Raw genomic sequence first — 6,502 nt, forward strand, 5'->3', positions numbered from 1 at the left:
AGTTCAGGGTCCTACCTCTCAATTACCATAAAAGGATTTCCCACCCTCAACAGTTACAGTGGGGATTAAGTTTTGGGGGCACATTCAACCCAAGGCAATGATAATTGCAGCTAACGTTTGAGTTTTTTTTTTTTTTTTCCCGTGTCCGGCAACGGATCGCAACCCTCAGTGTCGCCCCCGCCCCAGACCGGGGACCGGCAACGGGACTGCAACCCTCGGTGTCGCTCCCGTGCCTCGCTCAGCCAGTGAGCGGGAACCGGTCTGTATATGGGATCCGAACCCTCGGGCGGGAGCGCCGCCACGCTTCCCAAGCGGCGCACTATCCAGTGCGCCACCGGGCCGGCCCTAACGTTTGAGTTTTAATAACCTGCCAGATTTCACAGAGATGATGAGAGCCCTGGGATACCTTGAAATATTTCTGTGGAAAATTTCCACATCCAATTTTGGACTTGTATCTGAAGTGCTTCTCTGGCTTGTGAAAAGGTATGAACATCAGACTGACATCTCTTCTGATGTTGAGACTGAAAAGGACCAAGTTTTCTTCATGAAGGCAATTGCCCAGTTCATGGCCACCAAGGCGTATATCAAATTCAATACTAAGAAGTTTATCCAGCAGATGAATATGCAGTGAAAGAACTACTGAAGATTATGTCCGTCCTCTGTAATGCTATGAAGACCAAAGGTACGGAGGGCTCGAAAACAGGAGAAGAAGATAAAAGTAAGTTCACGTTTGATGTTAGCTGGAAGATTTCAGATTTGAAAGCAGCCAGGCAGCTTGCTTCTGAAATCACCTCCCAAGGAGCATCCTTGTATGACTTGCTAGGCAAGGAGGTAGAGTTGAGGGAACTGAGAACATAAGCCATTGCCAGACCTCTGGAAAGAAATGAGACTGAAAAGGTGATGAGAATTGCAATAAAAGAGATTTTGGTGCAAGTTCAGAAGACTAAAGACCTGCTCAATAATGTGGCCTCCGATGAAGCTAATTGAGAAGCCAAAATTGAAAAAAGAAAATTAGGACTGGGAAGAAATCAGAAGTGACTACGGACTCTGCCAGAAGGTTCGGCCAGCCCTTATGGACGTGTATGAGAAGACTGAAGAAGAGTTGCAAAAGCAGGATGACATTTACCTAGAGAAATTTTGACATTTGGCTTACCTGGAGCAAAAGCAGCTCAAGGATCATCACAGGATGGAGCAGGATGGGTTTGAGGAAGCTGAAACTACTCTCTTTCTGATGCAGAGCAAGCTAATGGAAGAAGAAAAAAGACTGCTCAAGAGTGGAAATAACGACGACAAGGACACAGACATCCAGGAGGAAGATGGATCTGACAGTGAATGGGAAAAGAGACAGCTGTCCAAACAGTGGGAGGCCATGGAGGTGCTCATGCAAGAAGGCCCAGCAAGCACGTTGTGGGCACGATGCAAGGTGGAGACTCTGGTGAGGAGGACGACTCAGAAGACAGTGAAATTGACATGGAGGATGATGAAGAAGAAGATGACGATTTGGAAGATGAGAGCGTTGCTTTCTTGCCAGCTAGGCCCAACCAAAGGGTCCAGAAAGCTGAATTCCTGGATGAGAGGGACAATGACTTCTAACCCTCCTGCCAAGGAAGCCAGGCAGATTAAAACCCTCAGATTTGTAGGTAGACAGGAAATTAGAAGGTCAGGAAGGTAACATATAGTCTGTTCACTAAGCCAGCTGGACTCATTGTTCCTGAAGCGATACTTATTTCTGCTTTAGCCTCATATGTTTGTATTCTACAAAACTTAAATCAAATCAAATCAAACCTACCTCCTCCCCCCAACCAAAAAACAAAAAACAAAACTTAATTGCCTCTGAGAGTTTTAAGGGTCTCTCATTGGGGTGAATTGTTATGACTGGATTTTGTTCTCCCTAACACCAAACTAAAGGAGACTGCTGAGAAAATAAGTTTTTATAGGGATGAAGATAATTTTGGAATATTAGTTTCCTGTGGCTACTGTAAGAAATGACCACAAACTTGGTGGCTTAAAACAGCAGAAATTTATTCTCTCACAGTAAGGCCACCAGAGGGGCAGAGACATGGACAAGAGAAGTGGAGGGGGAGATAAAGAAAAACATGTTCTGTTGCAAAAGTTGAGCGGAGCTGCCCCTCTTCTCTTCCTCTTTCTCTTTTCCCCTTCTTCCTCTTTGTCCTTTCTCATCCCTCTTATCTTGTAGGAGCCGTTGCTCCCAGGTCTCAGAATTGATGCTGGTGTAATATATCTGTGCTGCTTTATGAGTTAAATTGTCTTTAGTTTCCTAACCTATGACCTTCATAACCATTTACACACACACATACACACAATGGCTCTGTCTCAAAGCCAGCTCGTCAAGACCCAGTCTTTTCCCCACTCTCCTCCAACATCCCTTCCTCTTCCAGTTGGCCACTGGGCTTTTGAACAGGCCACGATCATGCTCGTGCTCACAGAGACCTGAGATCTGGGTTTTCATTCTGACTCTGCTCACTGAACGGTCTTGGGCAAGTTGCTGAGCCTCAGCTTCTGTATCTATAAAGCAGTGATGGTAGCACCTACCTCCTAGACTTTGCTGAGATGATTCATGGTCATGTTTGTGAAGTTCCTGGCATAATATCGGGGCCATAGGAGGTACATGGGGCCTGAGATTCTCATGCGTTGATCTGGTCGAGCGCCTACCTGTTAAATTTCTGGAATGATGCAGGACTCTCATATTACCATGGGGACAGAATCCAGTTTCTACCTTTTAGGAGTTTATAGAGAGAGACATACACACGAAGGGAATCTGATATAAGCTGCAGGAGATGGATGATGGTAGGAGGAAAGAAGGGAAAACTTCCTGGAGGAGATGTGTGAACTGAGTCCTGAAGAGTAAGTGTATTGGTTTTCCATAACAATAGCAGAAACTTGGAAACTTAAGACAATGAGAATTTATTCCTTCACAGGTTTAGAGGTCACAAGTCCAAAATCAAGGTGATGGAAGGGCCGCACTCCCTCTGAAGGCTCTAGGTGAGATTTCATTCCTGTCTCTTCCAGCTTCTGGTGGCTCCAGGTGTTCTTTGGTTTGTGGCAGTGTATCTCCCTCCATCTTCACATGGTCTTCTTCTCTGTGGATCTCTTCTCCTCTGTCTTCTCTTCTTTTAAGGACTCTGGTCATTAGGTTTGGGGTGTGTCTGGATAATCCAGGATGATCTCATCTAGAGACACCCAACTTAATTACATCTGCAAAGACCCTCTTCCCAAATAAGGTCACATTCTTAGGTTCCAGGTGAACATATTTTGGGGGGGGCACCATTTAATCCACTACAGTGAGTAAGAGGTAGCCACGCAAAGACAGGCAGGAAGGGTGCTTTCAGTAAAGGAATTTGGCATGAAGAAGGACACAAGAGCATGAAATAGCTTTCTGGTCTTGGGAAACCACATTGTCATCTTACCAGATCATGAATTATGAGGAAGAGCATGGTATAAAATGGGTGAGGAGTCAAGTCATGGGGTGGGGGTGGACTTGGCACCAAGTTTAATTTCTTTGTGTCACAGCAGCTCAGGTAAAGATGATGAGGTTCTGAATGAGTGTTAGGAATGGTCTGAACATGTTGGAGAGAGAAAATCAGCAGGGCTTGGGGAAGGATTAAACATGGTGGGAGAAGAACAGGGAAGATTATTGCTGGATTTCTGGTCTAAGAACTGACCATAAATGTGACTCTGTTATTGAGATTGGCAATAAGGAGGGAGAGAGGGTCATTTTGGGGGGTGAATGTGTAGGGGGTCAGGGAGTGTAGGAGAAAATAATTCATTTAACTTTGGACATATTGATTGTTCATATGGACACCTATAAGTGGATGCCCAGAAAACAACTGAGATGAGAAACTGAAGGTCAGGAACCGATAGACTGTGAGAGTGGATGAAATTGCCTAAGAAGAACTTAAAGTAGAAGGGCAGGGGGAACAGGAAAGGATCCTGGGGAGGCTGATAGGCAAAGAATGGGTGAAGGACATCGACCAGGAAGGTCGATGGGATGGGAAGGGAAGGAGGGGGGAAGGAGGAAAGCACACAGGGCTCCGAGGAGTCCTAGGTGCAAAGTTGCAGGTGGCTTCAAGGAGGAGATGGCCAGCAAGATCTGACTAGGAGAGATCCAGAAAATGCGTATAGGACTCTAAAACTGGATTGAACACAGAGGTCAACATCAAACTCTGCAAGTTCCTAAAGAGTGGTAGAAGCCAAAATGGAGGCTCAGACTCTCTTTCCCTGACCTGGACTTGGAAAATATGAGTGCTTGTCAGGTGATGAATTCAGGCTGCATGGTAGAAAAGACAGCCTTCCCGATCACCTACCAGCTGGAGTTGACGTAGGTGTATCTTGTGTTACAGACCTGAGACAGCCCTGGCCGCTGGTGCCTTGCAAGGGAGCAGTGGTGCTTTGCTGACCTTTGCCCATTTAATCTCCACAACAATGAGTTGAGTATTGTGTTTATTTTACAGGTAAGAAAACTGTGGCTGGAGAAATTCAAGGGCACTTGACTCAAGGGCAAGAGAGCACGTAACGATCAGGTGGCCAAATACAAGTTGAGGCTGATCTAACTTTAAAACCAGTGCCCTTTCCAGCAGGATGCCTGGCCTTGCTATAGCCTCGATCCCACTGAGATTAGAAGTCATGGGAGAGACTCCTCAGCCAAGAGACTGACACCCGCCTTCCGAAGACCAAATGTAGCTGCTGCTTCGCAAAGCAGGGGGCACATCCTCAATTTGCCCAGTGACACTTGTAGATTTGTTCTCCCTCTTTTGGCACCCAATGGTCACCAGATATTTGGATTCAAGTCTCTCTTTCACTGTTGCTCTCTCCATTTCTGATACTCCAATCACATAGCAATGGCTTTTGGACTCTCTTACGCATCAGAAGCATTTGACAACACACATTTCTGGGGCCCGTCACAGATTTAGGATTATTAAAAGGAATATCTGTGGGTGTAACCCTGGAATCTGTATCTTAAAAAAAGAAAAAGCCCTCAGGCAATTCTGATGGTTCATGAGACAACATTTATTTGATATCATCACTGTAAAGTGGCTTGTCAATAGTGCGAGGTCATGTGGTTATGTATTGATATTAGATGTTGTCAGATAGTTAGGATAATAAGCAAAGAATTTTAAAAGCCTTTTATGGCATTTGTTCTGGCGTATTTATTAATAAGGCAATCTTTGGCCTCTTTTTTTTTTTTTTTTTGTATTAGGACAGCTTGACTCCTTCACCCCTTAACTTCTTATTGGCTCAAAAGTAAAGTCTGTGCAGCCAATTTAAAGCTTGCCTGAACTGCAGAGCTCATTTTGAGGAATTAGTATTATGGATCTGGGAATAGAGGGACCTAGTACCGAGGCTTCTTCAAGACGTGGGCAGATCTGAACTGATTGAGGGTTGGTTGGTGCCCTCTAGTGGTGGGAACTTTTCAACAACTCTTACGAACAGGACCCACTTGAGAGGCTGGCTTAAAAAGAAACTGGATTCGGCCTCCTCCTCTCTGTTTGGAGACCCTGCTGTATCTTGGCAGGACACCTCACCTTTCTGGCTGCAGTAATTTTATGTATAAATTGGAAGGACTGAATGAAAGAATCAGTGAACAGGGAGTCAACATGTCCAAAGGGCTGCCCAGGAGACCAGTCCTAGATGAAGTACAGGCAAAAGGGCAGGTGTGCCCCACACAGAGCCCTGTCACAACCCTGCAATGCCATACAGGCTGTCTCCTCCACTGGCGTGTGAGTGCTCTGAGACTGGGAACTTGGCATGTTCATCTTTGTGTCCCTAACATCTGACACAGTGCCTGGCATGGAGAAAGTGCTCAATAAATGTTTGTTGTGAGGCAAGGGGGCAAAAGGAGAAAGGCAGGTTGAACTTGACTATGTTTGCTCAGGAGGTGGCCGAGCAGGACTAAGTCTTGTGAAGTGGAGCTTGGCATCGCAGGCCTCCCCAGCAGAAGCATAACTGAGAGTGGGTCTCATGCTGTCCCCCTGAGGGTGAGCGGACACCCTGGATTCTGACACCAGATGCTTGGCACCCACCTAAATCCACTGACTCCCAGCATTAGCGGGGCTCACTCTGCCTGCGGGAATAGTGCAGGGATCAGTAAAGCGTAGTTTCTCCGAAGTGCAGGTGGTAGGAGGTCAGTGTTCCTGCAGGAGCCTTTTATTACTTCCCAGCCTGCCCCACTTGAGGGTTTTGGCAAAGTTAGTGAAGAGAGCACAGGTTTCCGGGAGACCTGGGTTTTTCCACTAATGTAGTTTGACCTTGACAAGTCCATTCCCCTTGTGGTTTCCTTTCCTGCCAAGAGAGAGGCTCTTCAGGGGTCACTGTGGTCACAGCCATGGCCTTTTCTGCTCCACCTCACTCCCTATATATCTTCTCAGTTGTCAGGACCCCGACAAGCCTGGAAGAAACTGTGGGGAGAAACATACACAAAGGAAAGAAAGAAAGAAGAAAAAAGTGGAAGTAGGAAAGGCATTTAAAAAGAAGCAGACAAAGG

General features: G+C 46.1%; 1 pseudogene; it reads left to right on the forward strand.

Annotated features, from left to right (window-relative positions):
* Window positions 1-358: 358 nt before the first annotated feature.
* LOC103602235 lies at window positions 359-1,593 on the forward strand (annotated as a pseudogene).
* Window positions 1,594-6,502: the final 4,909 nt, after the last annotated feature.

The sequence above is a fragment of the Galeopterus variegatus genome, unplaced genomic scaffold (assembly GCF_000696425.1).
Source record: "Galeopterus variegatus unplaced genomic scaffold, G_variegatus-3.0.2 Scaffold4063, whole genome shotgun sequence".
Classification (NCBI taxonomy): domain Eukaryota; kingdom Metazoa; phylum Chordata; class Mammalia; order Dermoptera; family Cynocephalidae; genus Galeopterus; species Galeopterus variegatus.